General features: G+C 42.9%; 1 protein-coding gene across 3 annotated transcripts in view; it reads left to right on the forward strand.

The window, feature by feature from the left end:
* The window catches only part of LOC134539531 (uncharacterized), a 264,735-nt gene that overhangs the window by 170,386 nt on the left and 73,253 nt on the right, over positions 1–21,096 (forward strand). The gene's annotated exons all lie outside the window — the stretch shown is intronic.

Below are 21,096 nucleotides of genomic sequence, written 5' to 3' on the forward strand. Positions count from 1 at the left end.
TACAAACACCTGCAATTTTTACAATGGACATTCCTGTTCCATTCACAAGACAAGTTACGGTGCGTGTTTAACTATATGTAGAGACTGGAAAAATTCGCGATTTCAATGACTTCTAGGATAGACTCTTAAGATCCTCTATGTACTAGGACAAATTGCACCTGCTCGTTGGATAATGACTCGTGACACGTGTTACCTGGGATGCTTGTAATTTGATACTTCTTTTGTTGAAGGTTTTTCATTGGCTTAGAGTACTTCAGGTAAACGGTGGTCCAATCACTGACTCTGAATGAAGGTGAACGAGTTTGGAGTCTAGCCTACCGCGAAATGAATCCGCGAATTTTTCCGGTCTCTACCTATATGTTAACATGTCAAGAACCTGGTGTGTGTGTGTGTTCGCTACAGCTGTGCGGTGCGGGTGCGGTGTGGACACCCCTGGCGAATCCCAGTTATCTCTCCTCGCGCGGGCGTCTGTGTGTGTGTGTTTGTTAGTGTGTATGTGTTTGTGTGTACGCCCGCGAGCTTGTAGCTTCGCCGTAGATAGCGCTGCGGTGGCGTCCCGTGACGCGGGCACGACGTCAACCGACGTCAACCGACGCCAACCGACGCCGACCGACGCTCGCCGGTGTGACTTCAGCAGTTCACCCCCCTCTCCCCCCCCCGGGTCGAAACAGAAGCGTCAGACGGGACACGGAAGGAATTTCGCGTGTTCATTTTTTTTGCAACAGCTTCCAAAAATTCAGCGACCTCAAAACTTTTTAGCTGCTTCTGCCGCCGATGGGTTCGCAGTTTATTATCTCGAGATCTCGAGGACTCCCACACCAGTGAAGAATACCCTTCGATGGAATTGGAGTTCCCGAACCGCCGGCTTCGCACGTGAGCTGCCAACGACGGGGTTGACGGAAGACTGCCATACTGGAAAACTACCATAATGCCAGTATTCCGCCCGGCCTCTTCGAAATCATGCGGAAACGTACCATAACGGAAAAACTGCCATAATTTTAAAAAGGGCGAGGCAGAATTCTTCCATATTTTCTTATACACTCCATGGAATGAGTACAGCTGCTTTTCTCTGGAAGTAGTGTGAAGAATACGTCGCTAGGTAGCGCTGTAAACCCCCTTGTTGTTTCTTATGTTAACTTTAAAGGTTACAGATAGCTCTTCCGACAGTGACTTTCTGTAGTTCCAATCATAAATCAACTCAACAGATCGCACACTAATAGAAACAAATGTTTCCAAATATGGGTTATAGGAAGCAGCACTGTATACTAATACTTATAACTGCGATCTGTAAAGTGAGTGAGTTGTTGTATACCGATGTTCTGTGTTCAACCATTTATCGGTATATTTTTCTTGAAGTATTATTGACAGTTAGCAAACTATTGACCAATACCTCTGTTATGTAGTATTTGAGACGTTTTTGACGAAAAAAAATATCTATAGACACATGAATTTTATTCCTAAAAATATTATTTCTAAAAAACCACTTATATGGTACCTATTTTTTTTACATATGTGTCATAATTCATTTATAAGTGTTGTAAGTCACGAAAAACTGAATTTCAATATGATCTGACAGTTATAAAGTAGCAGAATAATATGCTACACACAGTAACTTTTTTTATTTCGTAATAGAAAAAATACCTAAATTTCAGCAGAGTTAATTTTTGAAAGTCTGCAAGCCTTTGCATAGCCCACCAACATTCCGTGTAACGTGCCTAAGTCTCCCCTAGAGCGCCTGTGCTGCTTGCACTGTGCCAACAAACTACACTACACAAAAATATTTCCCTCGCATTTCAGCATCTTAAAAACACATTTTGTAGACTTTGAATAATTTAATATGGCCATTAAATATCTTAATATCTTAGTTTTTTTGTGTTCTGTCACCCTAAAAATAAAACATTACATAAGAAAACCCTTGAATATTTTCGTTGGATTTGCACTTAATAAATAATGATCTACAACTACTTCAAGTATTCCAATATGCAAAAATGTAAATTCTATGAAGCTAGTGGTACATTATGATTGTACGAATATGGCCGTTTTCCTCATTCCGTGAATGTATAAGAAATTTTGGCAGTATTCTCCTTCGTGCATGGAAAACTACCATGTGTATTATTTTTTTTTTTTAATCGTCGTAATAAGAATACAGTACTGCTCCGTATAAACCAATTTGGAAACATTTCTTTCTTCTCGTCCGTGATCTGGACGTTATTTTTTGTAATTGCAACTATCACCGTCAGAAGCCCTATCTGTAATCTTTAAAGTTAACCTGAGAACCCGCTAGAGGGTTGACAGCGCTACCTACCGAGTATTCTATACACTACTTCGAGGGCAATGCCGCTGTACTCTTCCCGTGGAGGGTATATGAAGGAAATATGGCAGAATTCCGTCTCGTCCTTTGAACGTATGGCATATTTCCGTTATGGTACTTCTCCGCATTTTTCGAAGAGGCCAGGCGGAATACTGTCATTATGGTAGTCTTCCAGTATGGTAGTCTTCCGCGGCCCCCCAACGACATCTACCGGTGCGAATCCGCGAATTTTTTTTTTTTACATTCCGAGACAAATTTCGTAAGCGTAAGCTTCAATTTCGAAGGCATCTACTTTCAAAACGAGTTGTGCTCAGTTTTTAATCAAAACCTTATAAAAACGCGATTAAAAAATAGTTAGTAGAGCTACCGTTACGTCACGGATTCGCTGGTCAGCACCCGAAGTAGGTGACCTGCATGCGTGCTTCATCCACGAGGCATTGCGGAGAACAGTCGCTAGGGGCGGTACCGTCCTCTTTTGTTTTCATTTTCCTGGCTTCTCGAGTCTCCTGTGGTAAAGAAAAAAAATGAAATAATGAAAATTGACGAGAGAAGTAACATTTAAATTGTAACAAGCGTGTCATTTCAAAATGCAGGCCCAACACCTTTCAATTTTAAATGGCTTGTCATTATTGAGTATTAGAAGAAGAATTTTTTTTTCAAAACATGTAATGACGCGATTTCAACGGAACTTTATGGGTGTAATTAAAAAAAAAAGTAACCGGCTGGTAATTTATCGGTGAAGAATATTTTAATTTCTCAAGAAAAATTAGCAAAAATTTTATTTTATTTTTCAAATGTTCCAGGGTGGAATCCCCGAAAGTGTTTTTTTTCCTATGCTGGGTTTTGTGTGTGTGTGGGGGGGGGGGGGGGGGGAGTATTTTTACCCCCCGGTAGGGCCTCTCCTGGTAAGGTATCAGGGCCCTTCAGAAGTTTGCATGGTCTAGGGCCGGCACTGGCAGACGCACACGTGCGAGAAAATTGAGGAAAACTCTGGTACTGTTGCACTTAAAAGGACACATTTCGCGTGTGCCTCCCCGCTTGGCATTGCGCCCAACGCCGGATTAAGGAGAGAGAAAAAAAAAAGACAATTATTTGTAACTTGTTAGAGGTCGCGGAATTCACAGGTTGAGGCTGAACTAGTCCGACAAATTTAAACTGCAGGTTAAAACACACGAGAGAGAAAAAAAATTGTGATGATTTGAAAACTTTTAATTACGTGCGCAACTTTATGGTCTAAAGGGCTTTACAGCCTTGAAGTTACAGCTGCACATCTGGTTTATTGCAAAAAAAAAATAGAGAATTATTTAAGATGAAAAACTGATAACCTGCAATTGAAGTTTGTCGGTGAAATTCAGTTTCAGCCTGTACATGAACATACATAACGTAACTGAACCAAAGATTTTTGAAGTTATACTTGTTTATGCGCGTCATGAAAAAATTATGAGAGTGAATTTTTACGGTACGCAAGCGCTATGCAACGAAATTTTCACGGAATGAAAAAAAAAAGGATACGTAGAAATAAAATTATATCCTTTTAAATCTTATACTTTAGTGATTCTGGTCCATGTCATTAAAAACTTTTGCTTATTGTGAATATTAGCGACATAAATTGTGTTTATAAACTTTTTCAAGTGTATTTATATAAGTGAGGTTATGTTCCGTATGTATAATTTTTATTATAAATTATAATACTTAATAAATAATTAGAATTATTAACATAATGTTGATTAGTTTCATTATTAATTAAATTTTATCTCAATTATTATACTAAATATAATAATTAATTTTAAACACTTGTTTATGTTAATATCGAATACTGAGTATTAATTTTAAAAAATTTATTTTGATCGAATTTATACTTAACAAACTGTATTTATATCATCACCCCGGTGATTTTATTATTTCACTTCTATTAGTTATTTGCATGCAAAATTAAAGTTAGTTTTTTATTACAAGTTAGTATACTTACGTACACGCACCCAATTTATTTTTTCCTACAGGTTCACTATGAAAGAGAAGGCTTTTAAGTAACTAGGATGCTTTTAGGCCTACATAGCATGGATAGAGAGAGCAGCAACATTCGCGGATTCATTTCACGACAGGCTAACTTTAAAATAGTTAGGTACTTTTGATTAGCTCGTGGTTTATCTGCGGGATTCTGGGCCAATGGGAGACCCTAAACCAGTCACACTCGATACAGTAGACACTTCTCTTGAGCCAGCAATGAATGAGTTCTTGATTTTTATCAAGGAGCAAAGTGGCCTGTGGAGTCTAGCCTCTTCACTTATTTTTTTTTCGTAAATGGATCAGAAATATTTGTGTAAAATTACAGATATTTGTAAATTTTTACATTTACACGAAAACAACTGCATAACTGAAAAAATAGTGTTCGCTGTAATACTGGGTTAGGATACCGAGTCATTTATGCTTTGTGTTATCCCAGTTCCTCCAATAGTTAAACTGAATAGCTTTCCAGTATCAACTGCGCACATTAATAAAACATGGTTAAAATAAAACAAAGTAGTCAAGTTGTTGAATATTCTATTCATCTTTTCTATGGATAAAAAAAATTCTTAAAGGAAACATCAATTAACATGTAAAATTATGCGCCAATGCTCGAAAAAAGAAGTACTTCATAAATGCGAAAATAACCGTAGCCGTGTGTTGTACGAAGTTACAATATATTTCTTGTAGTATTATAAAACTGTTTCTTAGCATCAGGTTTCTTTTTTTATAAGTACATAAAATGTGTGTGTGTGTGTGTGTGGAACATGGCCCCCGCATTCGATTACGGGTCCTGGACCCAGGATCATAGACGCCCCCCCCCCCCCCCAAAAAAAAAAAATTACTGTAACGTGCTACATTATAATTGCATGGTTATGTCATACCTACACTCTTTTTGGAATGTTATTTAACCCGAAAATACAGGGTATAAACATGGTTACTATTTTATAAGTCCAAACTAAGCTTTATTTATAAGATATTCAATTTTTTTTTCTAGTTTGCAAAAAAAATTGTAATATTTAAACTGGAAAAATTCGCGTCATCAATGACCTCCAGGATAGACTCCACGATCCTGTGCATACTCGGGCCAAACGCCACCTGTTCATTGGCTACTGACTCGTGAGGCGTCTCAATTGGGAGACTCGTGATTCGATACTGCTTTGACTAGGGGCTTATGATTGGCCCGCAACTCCTCCAGGTTAACAGTGAACCAATAGCAGAAGTTGCATAAAGGTACAACTATTTGCATTTCAGCATATCGCGAAATGAATCCGCGAAATTTTTCCGGTCTCTATTAATAGGGACAGGAAAAATTCGTACCTACAGGATAGACTCCAAGATCCTCTATACACTCCGACAAATTACATCTGCTCATTGGCTGCTGACTCGTGACAACTATTAACTAGAATGACTTTGATTCGATACTTCTTTCATCGAGGATTGTTCATTGGCTCTGATTCCTTCAGACAAACTGTGGTCCAATCACTGAAGCAGCAAAAGGTTAAACACATTTGGATTCTAGCCTATCGCGAAATGAAACCGCGGATTTTTTCCGGTCTCTATCTATTAATAGAGACCCCGTGAATTTCGCGGATTCAATGACCTGCAGGATAGACTCCAATATCCTCTACACACTCGGGGCAAATGCCAACTGTTCATCGGCTGTTGGCTTGTGAGTCGTCTCGACTGGGTGGCCTGTGATTCGACGTTTCTATGAGTGAGGGTCTCTAACTGGCCCTCAGTCCTCCAGATTAACAGTGAACCAATGGCAGAAAGCAGCACTAAGGTATAATTATTTGAATTTTAGCATAACACGAAATGAATCCGCGAAATTCACGGGTCTCTATCTATTAATAATAAACAGGGCTGTGTCCGGGTCCTGGACCCAGGGGTACACCCACAAGGGGGGGGGGGGGACCATGGTGTGGAGGTCGCCGAACCTGCGAATGTTCCCCGGTCTCCCCCAGCTCGGACGTCGGCTGAAGACGCGTTTGGGAAAACGAGCGCCGGGGGGAAGAGAGAGAGAGAGAGAGAGAGAGTGGTGTCGTGAAAGCTCCTGGGTTGCAGCTCGCGGAGATCCGCCTCGGATGTTCGGAATCCCGCTCCGCCGACTGACTGCCCCAGATACAGTTCCGCGGGCACTGTCCTCGCGTCTCAGCACCGCCGGCGTTCACCAAACAAAATACGAAACAGAGGTCCGGAAAAATTTCGCGGGGTTCATTTCGTGATATGGCTGAAATTCAAAACGTGTGTACAGTTCTGCTGGTTCTGCTATATTGGCTCGCAGTTTAACTGGAGCTCCTCTCTGGGCCAATGAGAGACTATCGACCAAAGAAGCGTCGGATCACAAGCTACCCAGTGGAGACGCCTCACAATTTAGTACCCAATGAATAGGGACCGGAAAAATTCGCGGGTTCAATGACCTGCAGTATGAACTCCATAGTTCTACGTGCACTCGGTCAAAAGTCACCCACTCATTGGCCGCTGTCTTGTGAGACGTCCCAACGAAGCAGCCTGTGATACGATAAAGCTTTGGTCGGGCGTTTCTCATTGGCCCAAAGTCATCCAAGTGAGTTGTGAGCCAATAGCAGAGGTAGCTCTGAGGTATAACTATTTGTATTTTAGCCTATCGCGAAATTAATTCGCGAATTTTTCCGGTCTCTACCAATGAACACGCGTGTTTACTTGAGAAATGCAGAGGATAATGGATGCTGTCCTAGAGGTCATTGAATCCGCGAATTTTTCCGGTCCCTACAAATACGAACAGAGGTCCGGAAAATTCCGCGTGTTCATTTTGGCGTCCGGCTGAAATTCACAGTCCCATGGCACACCCTACCTTACATATGCTTTCCTAGAGCCTCTACTTCTTTTTGGGTAGGTCGATGCGATTTATTCTCTCAACGCCTATTAGACTGCAACAAGTTACACTCGCACCATCGGTTTCCTCCTTGTGATTGGCGGCCGTCAGCGAGAGAAGTAATTTGCCTTATTTGAACGAGCCACTCAGGACACGTTTACTCCTTCACTGAATCACTGTGATTGGTTTTGCACATGTATACCTGAAAGAAACTCATCCAATCACGAACCACAGGCGGTGCTACAAGTGTTTTTTTTAACTTTCAGCTCGTCTCGGAATATTTTCGCGAAATGTGTGCGCCTTGGTGATGACTAAGGACCGGAAACATTCGAGGGTTCAATGAACTTCAGGATTGACTCCAATATCTTCTACACACTCGGGCAAATGCCAACTGTTCATTGGCTGCTGACTTGTGAGTCGTCTCGACTGGGTGGCCTGTGATTCAACACTTCTATGAGTGAGGGTCTCTAATTGGCCCTCAGTCCTCCAGATTTTCAGCGAACCAATGGCAGAAGCCGCACTAAGGTACAATTATTTGCATTTTAGCATAACACGAAATGAACCCGCGAATTTTTCCGGTCCCTAGTGATGACTGGTAGATATGACAGTCCCGCAGTCGTGGAAGGGAGTTGCGGAACAGGTGTGAAGGTGTATGATGTATGTTTGCGATCTTGACTGGCCGCCAGATGAATCCGCTTTAATTTTTTCCGGGTCTCCAGTCGCGAAGCGCCGCGCCTAGATGGTGGTTAGAGACATGCGGTGTTCGCTTAATTATTTTGGGGAGGGCCTGGAACGTATGCTTACCATTCTGCACTTGAACGGCGTTTTTCATTGGACTGTAGGCGGAGATGACGGAAATTCCGCGGATTCGTTTGTTCGCAAGCTTCGTACTCATGCACCGCTTGGTAGAGACTGGAAAAAAATTGGTTTCAATGACCTCTTGGATAGACTTCACAGGCCTCAATGTGCTCGGGCAAAATTAAGAATAGCTCATTGGCTACTGACTCGTGACAAAGTTGAGGGACCCTTCAAGTCGGGGTATATCTGTGTCGGTGAGGCGGGATGATAAGCGCGACGCTCGCTGGTGCTTCTAGCGCGGTGTCTCCTCTGGACTGGCGCGCAGTCTTCTCGTCGTCACAGGATAACTGTGAGATTTGAGCGGTGACCGGAACATTATATGACCGAGAAATGAAGATAAAGGGGTAATGCAAGTCCCTTAAAGTGCTTTAACGCCTAAAAATTTGATCCGAAATCAAAAGTACTTCTCGGCCCTCGGTGAACGCTTAAATGCTTTTCGTAAATAGACCCCCACTCGGATATCTTGAGTATCTAGTTTTGAAATCGCGTTGTTTTCCCTGAAGCTCTGCACACCGTGTGTGTGTGCCCGGGTAGGCGAGGGCCTTAACTGGGAAGTTTTTGAGTCGATACTTATTTTGCGGAGGTTTTTTTATTAGTTCAGAGTTCTTCAGATAAACTCTGGCCCAATCACTGAAGGAGCAAAAATATAAACGTATGTGGAGTCTAGTCTATCACGAAATGAATCCGCGATTTTTTTCTTCGGTATCTACTTGTAAAATTTGCGCTACGTTTTGGTACAAGGTACTTTGTGTCGGTGCTTAATGTCCATTGGCTAGTGCCACTTTTCTTTTTTTTACCTTCCGGCCGCATTGCACGTATGACCTTCATGGCAGGCTACACAATACAGTCCTCTGTACACTCCGACAAATAACGCCAGTTCATTGGCTGCTGACTTATGAGTCGTCTCGACTTCTTTGGTTTGGTTGAAGGTTTCTCATTGTCCCAGAGTCGTCCAGATGAACGGTGAGCCAATAGCAAAAGCGGCTTAAAAGCATGCGCATTTAGGTTTTAGTCCATCGCGAAATGAATCGGCGAATTTTTCCTGCCTCTACAGAAAAAAAATTTTATCAATAATATTAGTTTTGTTCATTTTATAAGAATATTCAGTTGTCAAATACTTAATGTTCGTGGGAGATCCTGTCATATAATGCCACATCTGTAGGTCTACGAGTAGTGACCTTCAGGATAGACTCCACAGACCTCTACGTGCTAGTGAAGATGTTCCCTGTTAATTTTCTGCTTAGTGGTGATATGTCTGAAATGGTAGCCTGTGATTCGATACTTTTTTTTTTATAGTTACTCATCTTCTCAAGAGTTACAGGCAGTATTTCTTCGAATTTCATAGTATCGCGAAATGAAACCGCTCGTTATTTTCTGTCATTTGAGCGATGAAGTCTTGGTTAAGGTTCTCTCTGCAGCTTCGTGGCGTATAAGCGATGTCGAATGAAGGAATGAATGACTTGATGTTTTCTAACTTCTCGATCGACATCCAGGTCATCAGATACGGATGAGAAATTAAACGGTGAAACGGAGTAGCGACAGGATATTTAGGTGGTGGTGGGGGTTGGGGGGGGGGGGGGGGGGGGGAGACAGGTCAACTAACAAAAAAAAAAAAAACACCGACTCACTGTAACGTCCGCCACATTTTCCACTCTAATCCTGGAGCCTCTGGTGAAGTATATCCGCGGCAGAATTGCCACGTACTGGAGCAAAGTAGACTTGAAGCACATATGCATCTGCTTCGCGCACGTTAGCACACTAATCCATTAATCACGTGATGTTTTTTTTAGCAAATTTTTAACCCCCCCCTCCCCCTAGTGATTTGTGGTGAGGTTTTAGACTTACACCCCCCCCCCCCCCCCAACAAATCACGTGTACTTTTTCGGTACAAAATATTTTTAAAAATTTCAGAATATTATCTTTAAACATAGGTATAATCTAATTTAATTCTGGAAAATTAAGCACAGCATGTATATTCAGCGCCAAAATCACAGTCTTACTGGCGACTGGCAAGCCGAGCCGGGCGGGGATATTGTTGCCTGGCTACGGCGAGTCACGCGTCGCTTTTCGGTTTAGTAGAAATCGCGTGAAAAAAAAAAATAAATACACGTGATATCTCTCTACACCCCTCCTCCCCCCTTGTGATATTTCGTGATTTATTCGAACCCCCCCCCCCCGCCCCCTTTCGAGCCTCACGTGATTAATGGACGATCCCCAAGGTGTGTCTGAAGAAGCGGGGGTACGGGTCGCGGCCTCGCTCGCCGGCGAGACGCGTGCCTGCTCGTGTAAGCCCGGCTCGCCGGATCGTGTGCACGCGGCCTCCTCGGGCCCGCGTCACGTGACTCCCGCGAGGCGCCGGGGACAAGCCCAGCGTTATTGTCGGGGCGACGTCCTCGTTCCACGTCGTTATTTTTCATATCTACGTTTAACGAGGCTAACGTTCAACAAGGTTTCGGGTGGCCGAACGTTAATAACTAGGGGGCATGCACATTTCGCGGAAAGATTCCGAGACCAGCTGAAAGTGTTTAAAACAATGTAACATCGGTTGTGTGTCATGATTGGTTGAGTTTCTTTCAAGTACATGCAGGGGCGTAGCCAGGGGGGGTTTAAGGGGTTCAACCCCCCCCCCCCCTTAGCACCAAATCTTTAATTAATTTCTTATTCATCATTCAAACAAATTTCATATTAAAATTAATAACATTTTTACCATTACAATATTTTAATTTAAGTACCGAAAACTGCTAAAATAACACTATTTTACACTTTAAAATCCAATTTTTTCCGGGGGAGGACCCCCGGACACCCCGCTTTAATACGTGGGGAGGGGGGGGGGCATGCTTCTTAACACCCCCCATACACAAATCCTGGCTACGCCACTGGGTACATGTCGATTGTTAAACAACCAATCACAGCTGTTCAGTGCGGAAGCAAACGCGTCCTGAGTGGCTCGGCCAAATGACGCAACGACTTCCCTCGCTGACGGCCGCCAATCACATTGAGGAAACTGTTGGTGCGGGTGTACCTTGTTGAAGTCTAACAGGCGTTCTGATTTATTCGCGAGAAATGCCTGCCCCTAACAACCAGCGTTATTGTCGTGTGACGTCCTCGTTCCACGTCGTTATTTCTTACCTACGTTTAACACGGCTACGTTTACCAAGGTTTTGGGTGGTCGAACATTAATAACATGAAGAGAAAAATAAAATAGTGCATATTTTTTTGCATTAACAACGTGAAGGGAAAAAAAAGTGCATACACTATAGTTTACAGCTATTAAATCATATTGTTACGAGGATACTATATATATATATATATATGTGTGTGTGTATATATATTTACCCTCAAGATCCATAGATAGAGGTAAAATTCGCGGATTCATTTCGCGATAGGATAGAGTCCAAATACTATTGACATTATTTTGCTTCAGTGATTGGGCCACAGTTTATCTGAAGGACTCTGGGCCAATGAAAAATATTTAACAGATGAATTAGCGAATCACGATCATTCCAGTCAACAGGTGTTACGAGTCGGTAACCAATCAGCAGATGTAATTTGCACGAGTGCATAGAGGATCATGGAGTCTATCCTTTAGGGATTTAAAATCGCGAATTTTACAGGTCTCTATCCATAGATTTTGGTATGTCGTATTTTTCTTGTAATTTATTTTGACTTGCTAAACATTTAGAACTGTGCTTGTTTGTAATTTAAAGTATTCGTGTTTTTAGCTTTAATACTTTTATAATTTTATAAGATTTTATAGTACACATTTAATTTAGTGTTTCGGTGTGCCACCACATTAGGGACAGGCGTACCATAATTAGAGACCGGAAAAATTCGCGAATTCATTTCGCGATAGGCTAAAATACAAATAGTTATACCTCAGTGCTGCCTCTGCTATTGGCTCACAACTCACCTGGATGACTCTGGGCCAATGAGAAACACCCGACCGAAGCTTTATCGAATCACAGGCTGCTACGTTGGGGCGTCTCACAAGACAGCAGCCAATGGGGTGGGTGACATTTGACCGAGAGTACGTATAACTATGGAGTTCATCCTTCCTACAGGTCATTGAACCCGCGAATTTTTCCGGTCCCTAACCATAATCCGTGCGTGGGTGTGCCATCCAATGTGGTGTCTCGGGCGACATATATATATATATAACAAGATACCAGATGTAGGCGTGCCAACCGCCTCAAGCTTTCGGACAGAGATTCCTCGCGGTCAGCTGACCGCTAGCAGGATTTCTATCGGGCAAGGTCGTAGAAAAGTGAAGATGAGAAAGCGGGTCGTTAAAGAGCGGAACTTTCTTCATCTCTCGACAAGTGAATTTTTATCCCGGATTCAGCGAGCTTGGCTGAATCTTTCCTCACAATTCCGCCGCATTTCTTGTCGGAGACTATTATATCTGCCTGTGTTGGTAATGTCAGTTTCTTGTCATTACTATGATTTAAGAAATTTTTTTGTAAATATTTATTACTTTTTTTTCTAGCTTTAAAAGGTCCACTCATTATGAACAATATCGTTTACAGCTATTAAATCATATTGTTACGAGGATACTAGAGGCGAGACACGTAGCAGGCCGGTCGGCTCTGGCGCCGGCCTGCGGGGGATCCAATTAAGTATTGTTTCCAACGCGCGTACATAAATACACGCTCCGATTTTTTTTATTATTGTTTGTTAAATGTGGATTTTTTTACGATAAAGTATTCTACCTGATTGTTATTATAATGGCTAGAGACCTGCAAAATTCGCGGGTTCAATGACCTCCAGGATAGACTCTACTACACTCTAAACACTCGGGCAAATGCCACCTGTTCATTGGCTGCTGACTTATGAGTCGTCTCGACTGTCTGTGATTCGACACTTCTTTGAGCGAGGGTCTCTAATTGGCCCTAATTAATCCAGATTAACAGCGAACCAGTGGTAGAAGCAGCGCTAAGGTATAATTATTTTAATTGTAGCATATCACGAAATTAACCCGCGAATTTTACAGATCTCTAATAATTGCTGAAGAAAATGAAATTGGCAGGAATAATATGGTCCATTATGTAAAGAGAAATTGTTTCAACTTTCAGAAATTGTATCGAGCACCTTGACAATAAACAAGTCTTGAGGCGTTTATTATTATTATTATTATTATTATTAATACTCTACCATGCGAGACTAATGGGTTACCGAGTGCCTCCGTTAAAAGACAGTTAGTTGACAATATATTTTTTTTTCCCATACGTTCTATCGTCACGCACTTTCGGTCACGATACTTCATTTGTAAATTCACAGGTGGCAGTGTAGTCGTTTTCTGTATGCGGGTAGGATATATAGACGTTGGTTTTCAGTTAGTATCATTTAAGGGCCTCGCCTAATCATGATGATTGAGGTGTCTGGTGCTTCTAGCGTGTTGTAAACTCTACGGCCGGTACCTTATTTTTTGGCAACGAATATTGGTGTCTTATCTGTTGCCTTTCTGTCGCTCAAATTATGCGCATGAGCAGAGCTCACTTTATGGTCGATTTTGTCCAGATGGCTGAACCGTATCTGGCGCCATTAACTCGTATATAGTCATTTTTGTGATAATCGGGAGACTTACTTTGTTGTGAGAAAAAAAATCTGACTGCAACATGGTATAATCGCACCAGCGGTTTTTCCCTTGTGATTGGCGGCCGTCTGCGAGAGAAGTCTTCGCCATACTTGACCGAGCCGCCGAGGTTCGCGTTTTTTGCTTCCGCTCTGAATTACTGTGATTGGTGTTTTGACAGCAGACATGTGCCTGAGAGCAATTATTCACCCAATCACGAAACACAAGACGATGGCCCTACCAGTAAGTGGGTGTGATTTGCCCGAGTATCAAGAGGGCTAGCGGATAGCGGTGTCCATCCTGGAGGCCATTAAACCCGCGAAATTTTTCCAGGCTTTATACAAATGTCACGGTAGAGAGACAAGAAAAAATATATATATCGCGGGTTCCGTTACCATTGATGGATTCCGCAGTTATCCGCGTCTTCTAGAAAAACACCGCCTGTTTATTGGCTGCTTATTTGCAAGACGTATCACATGGGTGGCGTATGATTCGATGCTTCTTTGATCGATGTTTCCCACGTCGACCTAGAGTCGTCCGGACAGATGGTATACTTTTTTTTTTTTACGTGACGTCTAATAAATCGATGAACGCCGACTGCACGCACGATAAATTGTACCGTTACGCACATTGTCCCGTTACGCTGTCTCCCGTTACGCTCATTGTACGCTTGCGCCGCATCTATCTCTCTTCCACTCGATTGGAACAACCATCGATTTGACTTTTTCCGAGGCACATTAAACTTGAAACACTCCCATTCGTTTCCTACTTTCCCTACCATCGTCCTATCCTTAACAGAATAACACAGATTGGAAGAAGTTAAAAAAGCAAACATGTATAAAAGTTATATTTAAAATAATTTCTTCGTTAAAGTAATAAACATATTTGAATTAATGAGTGCAAATAAAAGTAAATTTATCAATTAAATTGTAGATTTAATTTCACTCCTTCTTTGTATCCATACAAAATAGCGATAATTCAATTTTATTCATAAAAGTATGCAATCATTTCATCAATGTTTTTGTAATGACGTTTGCCACGTTAAACTATCGTCCGTAAACCGACTTTACAGGGTTTTTTTTTTTTTTTTTTTTTTTTTTTATAAATTCTGTACCCCTATTGTGAAATGAATCCGCGAATGTTTCCCGGTGTCTTGATGATGACACGGCTTGGTTGTCTCGTCGGGTCGCAGCAACTTTCCACCTGGAGCCCGGGGCGGACGTTGCGCAACGTTCCCTTGTTGCGGGGGGGGGGGGGGGGGGGGGGCAGGGACTGCGATGCGACGGTCTATGTCTCCGTCGTCACGGCTGCGGCGCGGAGGAGAGATCTCCCCCCCCCCTTCCCCCCCCCCCGCGCTAGCTCGCGGGAGACGGCGGGAAGTTGCCGAAACGACGGACGCCCGAGCGACGCCGGACAAACCCGAGTCGCGCGCGTCGATCTATTTGTTCGGACGGGTCGTTGACACAACGCAGAAATACCATAACGCCGATTGTCAAAAATTGACCACAACGCCGACAGCTAGAAAACTGCTGCTGTGTACCACAACGCCGAAATAACAACTGAATGAATTTATGTGTGTGTTTCTTAAATGTACCTTAACGTCGAAATACCACAATCAAATCTAACCTTACCTAACCTAACCTAGTCTAACCTAACCTAACCTTTGTGGCAGTCCTGCAATGACATTTTTCGGCGTTGTGGTACCTACACAGCAGTTTTCTAGCTGTCGCCGTCGTGTCCAATTTGGCATTTCGGCGTTGTGGTATTTCGGCGTTGTGGTATTTCGGCGTTGTGGTATTTCGGCGTTGTGGTGCGTCCCCTATTCGGACCCATTTTCCGGCGACACACACACACACACACACACACAGAGAGAGAGCAGAAGAAACCCACGCAATTTGGATACTCCTGGACGTATCCGAGCTGTGTCTGTTTACGCAAGGCGTTTAAGAATACGTCTAGGGCGGATGAATAAACTGTATTTATAGAAGAGTAAAAAAAAAACCCATTTTTTTTCTAAATAATTTTTCTGACATGACAGACACTTCGCAACGGACTGAAACTAAAACATTTTTACGTTTTGTACACTCTTTTAATTTTTTTTTTAATGGAGCTAAATAGCAGACGTAGCAAAAATGTATAATTATTTGAATTTTAAGCATATCTCGGAATGTTCCGGTCTCTAGAGACCGGAAAAATTCTCGGGTTCATTTCGCGATAGGCTGGGATCCAAATACGTTTACCTTTTAGCTGTTTCAGTGATTGTGCTTGCAGTTCATATGAAGGACGCTGAGCCAAGGAAAAAAAAAAGCTTCAATTAAAGAAGCATCGAATGAAAATCATCCCAGTTGACAGGTGTCACCGGGTCAGTAGCCAATGAGCTGGAGTTATTTGCCCGAGTGCATACATGATCGTGTAGTTCTATCCTGGTTTTTCGGGTCCCTGGTGATGGGCTCACCCACATGGGCAAGTCGCGAGTCTGGCTCGGGGTGGACGGTCTGCAGCCGTGCTCGGTGCTCGGTGCTCGGTGCTCGGTGATCGGTGCTCGGTGCTCGGTTCCGCGCCCGCGGGGCGAAGACGCGGCAATCTGCGGGATTCCTTCGCCGCCTGGAGGCGCTTTCCTGTTCCGGACGTGACGTCAGCACGAGGTCCACGAGGCGCGCGCTATGGATGTCTCGGAACGTCTCGGGATGTCTCATATTTCGTAACGAAATGCCTAGTTTGTAAGTCATTTATCTTTTTTTCTGTCTTAGTTTCTTAGTTTTTTTAGGTGCTGACTGGCGGCGGAGTGAGTGGTCAATGCAACCACTCACCACCAGGGGCGCTTGCGTCCCTGGTCACTAAATCCAGTACTGGACAATTAGCAAAGCGGACCACGAGTCCAAGTGCCCAACCCCCTCACGGTAGACTATTTTCTACTCTGTCCAACACTTCATCCAGACCATCCTCTGTCTCCTGTAAATTCCTACACGAAATGCATGCCAATTTGCATCCCGCATGAATGTGCCCAGGGTTTTCCCTGTGTCTATGCAGGTTTTACCTGGGCCCAACCTATCTCTAGTTATAGTCTAGATTTAAGAGTGAGGGGAGTTAGTCGTGGTGCCAATCGCTGCCGTGGCTGGCCAATCCGCCCCTCCTAGCACGTGATGCATGCGACCCTCTCCCTGCATGACTAGGCGTATATGCTTCGGCCTGAGACGCACCTAGGTCCCACCCTAACCCGGACCCCTCCAAAATACACTTAGTTTTAGTTAGGTTAGGAAAAAAAATAATCGGGACATCCCACCTCCCTGCAATATGACCTCGTGGCCGTGCAGTTAGCATCGCTGACTACCAATCCAAAAAAAAAAAAAAAAAATCCACCTCCCTGCGCTACCGTGATCAAGGTGTCGGCAGCGTGCTAGCGAGGACAGGCGGTAACCACCGTGCGGAGTATTTGTTGTCGCCCTTACCCCTCTTGCACTTAAATTAAGTCATTGAATTATGTTTAAAAAAAATAAAGGCACGTGCAGTGTTATTTTTATGGTTTGCTGTAAACATATTAACACCCAATACCATGGGCGTAGATCCCGCACCAGAGGTTTATTTTAACTTGTAATCGGCGTGACCGTATGCATGAGAAGCCATTGCCTTGTTCGACCAGGCCATTCAGGACGGTTTTTTTATTTTTAAATTCCGCACTGAATTCCTGCGATTGGTGGTTTGTACCAATCGACACGTACAGGAAAGGAAAAAAGGCAGACGATGCTAACAGTGTTTTTTTTTAACTTTTTCAAACCAGTCTCGTAATCTTTTTTTTCGAGAAGGGCACACGACCCCGAGGAATCGGAATTCGGGGACAACAGCGGCGTTTCTTCCGCTACCCGCGCGTTCGCGACCTTTGCCTGGTGGCGCGCGGCGCGCATCGACGGAAATACAGTCGACGCGACGGTAACTCGTGGGAGAGGGGGGTTTACGTGCTGGGGGGGGGGGGCGTCGGCCTCCAGGTGAGACGAACCCTCGTGTAGCTACGCACAGAAAAGATTTCTCGGTACTTTTGCGAAAGATTCCTTTAGAAACCAATAGTTTGTAACACTTCAAAAAAAAAAAAAAGATATCGTATATTTTTACTACCCATGGCTACGGTTATTTTTGCATATACGAATTACTTTTTTTTTTCGAGATAATACTGAGTATTTTTTCTCGAAAATTAGCGCATGATATCATACAATATTAATGTTTCATTCAAGCATTTTTTTTTTAAACCCTGGAAAAGTCACATAGAACTGTCGGATATTGTTTTGTTGTTATCCCATGCTTATTATTAGGGGAATGCATATTTAGCGAAAAGATTCTGAGACTAGCTGAAAGTTAAAACACTGTAGCATCGTCTATGTTTCGTGGTTGAGTGAGTTTCTTTCAGGTACATGTCGATCGTTACAACACCAATCACAGTAATTCACTGCGTGAGCAAACACGTCCTGAGTGGCTCGGGTCAGACAAGGCAAATACGTCTCTCGCAGACGTCCGCCAATCACAAGGAAGAAACCGCTAGTGCATGTGTACCTTGTTGTAGTCTAATAGACTTTCAGTAAAAAAAAAAAAAAAGTATTTGAATTCAATTCTATTACGAAATGAATCCGCGAATTTTTTTTTCAGTCACTGTATATATGCATTCAATAATTGTATTCAGTCACATGTATGTTGAAAAGATGGGTGTTACGTAAGTAAACAAAGTGGTAAGTTCAGTGCTTCGGGTTTCTCTGCTGTGACCACGAGGGATCATAAAGAAGGGCAGGCATTTTTCGCGAAAAGATCTCAACACTTATTAGACTGAAACAAGGTATATCTGAACCCGTGGTTTCTTCCTTGTGATTGGTAGCCTTTTGCGAGGAAAGTCGTTGCCTTATTTTACCGAGCCACTCAGGACGGGTTTACTTCCACCTGAATCACTGTGATTGGTGTTGTAACAATCTATATGTACCTGAAATAAACTCACCCAATCACGAAACACAGACGATGCTACAGTGTTTTAACTTTCAGCTAGTCTCGGAATCGTTTCGCGAAATATGCATGCCCCTATATATAAGTAAACAAAGTGCTAAGTTCAGTGCTTCAGGTTTCTCTGCTGTGACCACGAGGGATCATAAATTTTCTCTTAAGTTTCTCCGGGAGACATTCCCTTTCCCCGTGGTGTAGTGCCGCAGTCATTTTGCGATACAAATGAAGCAAAATGATCTCACTTTTTTTGTCATCTTTAGAGACCGGAAAAATTCGCGGATTCATTCGGCGATAAGCTAGAAGTCAAATACATATACCTTTTAGATGATTTTGCTATTGTCTTACTGTTCATCTGGACGAATCTCAACCAATTATAAACCCTCAACCAAAGAAGGATCGAATCACAGACAAACCAACTGAGACGACTTACAAGTTAGCAGCCAATGAACTGGCGTTATTTGGCCGAGTGTACAGGGAAATGTGCAGTCTATCCTGATGGCCATTGAAACTGCGAATTTTTCCGGTCTCTAGTCATCTTCATTATTTCACATTACTCTGCGTGTCGGCATCGCCAAGAACTAATGGGCGGGAAGTTTGAACCGTTAAATCTTCCTTAAGTACGGTCTCGGGGCGAACGTGTGTTATTTTGTTTACTTCACCTCATTTTTCCTATCTGCTGTTTCTTTTTCATCGAGTTTTATTTTCTGTTATTTTTTTTATGTATCATCAGCAGTTTTTTTCCCCTCCCCTTTTATACCTTTGTATCTTTTTCCGTCTTCCTTCCTATGGTGCTATTAGCAAAGTCATTTTTTTTTAATCTGTATATTCCAGTGTGCATTTTTATACAATGCATGATTCGGACTGGAAATATTCGCAGTTTCTGTGACCTCCATTATAGACTTCACAGATCTCTTCATGCTCGGGAAAATAACGCCAGTTCATTGGCTGCTGACTTGTGAGTCGTCTCAGTTGTTAGCGTGTGATTCGATACTTCTTTGGCTGATGGTTTCTCATTGGCCCAGAGTCTTCCAGATGAACAGTGAACCAATAAGCAAAAGCAACTTAAAGATATTTGAATTTTAGCCTATCGCGAAATGAATCCACTAATTTTTCCGGTCTCTTTACACTGAGTAGAGCCACAATTATCTAGCGGATTTATTTCACCCCAGGTTAGACTTAACAAGGTTTTTTTTATTTATTTATTTTTAGTGTTCATCGGGCGATAGCTATGGTCACATTTTTTTTTTTTTGGCGCGTTACACGTGATTGGCACAAGCTGGAAAAAGATATAATTATTTGGAAACCTGAAAATTTCTTTGATTAAGTTCGCTATGAGCTTAAGTTAAAACAAGTATATATATGTACTGTTTCCGCGATTGGCCTCACATTTTATCCGGAGGACTGTGAGCAAATGAGAAAACCAAAAATGTGCCATAGAACGGACTACCAACATTTTTCGTCTCACAAATCAGCAGCCAATGAACAGGTGACTTGTCACCCGAGCTATGAATTTAGGTGATTCATAGAGACCGGAAAAATTCACTGATTCATTTCGAGATATGCTGAAACGCAAATAGTTGTACCTTTATGCAACTTCTGCTATTGGTTCACTGTTAACCTGGAGGAGTGTGGGCCAATTATAGGCCCTCAGTCAAAGCAGTATCGAATCACGTGTCTCCCAATTGAGACGCCTCACGAGTCAGTAGCCAATGAACAGGTGACGTTTGCCCGAGTATGCAAATGATCGTGGAGTCTATCCTGGAGGTGATTGAATACGCGAATTTTTTCCAGTCCCTAGTGATTGAGACCGCCATTTTTTTTTTTTCAATGGGATCCGTAATTTTTTCATTTCTGGCCTGTATACATGTAAGGACGAAAAAAAATTCCTCATGATTGCATTGATCTCGCTCTCCAGGAAGACAGGGCCGTGTGGAAACCATCGCAACGGCGCAGTCAGTCGGTGCGGGAGAGTTGCCAAGCGAGCGGACGCGAAACCCCGCGACTTGCGCGGCTTGTGCCCGTGTTGCCCGCGCCCGCAGCGTCACGCTGTTTATCATCCTCGCATGTGTTAATGCTTGGCGGAGCGTGCGGCGTTGCCAGGTCGACCCTCGCGATGTCGAACCTCCCCCCTCCCCCTCAGGGACGGGATCTTATCGTCTTTCCGAGCGTCCCTGCAACGAAACTGCCTGCAGAACTGTCGAAAATCGCTTGATGCGAACGAAGATGGCGTGCGTTTTGTTTATTACGCTTTGGCATTTATAATTCAACTTTTCCTTTCTTGCATCTGTTTCCGTGAACTTATTTTTTTTTTTTTTTGAAATTTTCCTTAAATTGACAGTCTTGATGGAACGGTTTATTTACTAGCGCCACAATTATTTCGCGTATTCATTCGGGCAGGAAAGCAGATTTGAAGCACATACGCATGTGCTTCACGTTTATTGGATAACAGTTCTTTTGATGATCTTGACGACCCTGAGCCAGTTATAAACAAGGATGAGAAGTGGTTATCCCAACTAC

The sequence above is a fragment of the Bacillus rossius genome, chromosome 15 (genome assembly GCF_032445375.1).
Source record: "Bacillus rossius redtenbacheri isolate Brsri chromosome 15, Brsri_v3, whole genome shotgun sequence".
NCBI classification, from domain to species: domain Eukaryota; kingdom Metazoa; phylum Arthropoda; class Insecta; order Phasmatodea; family Bacillidae; genus Bacillus; species Bacillus rossius.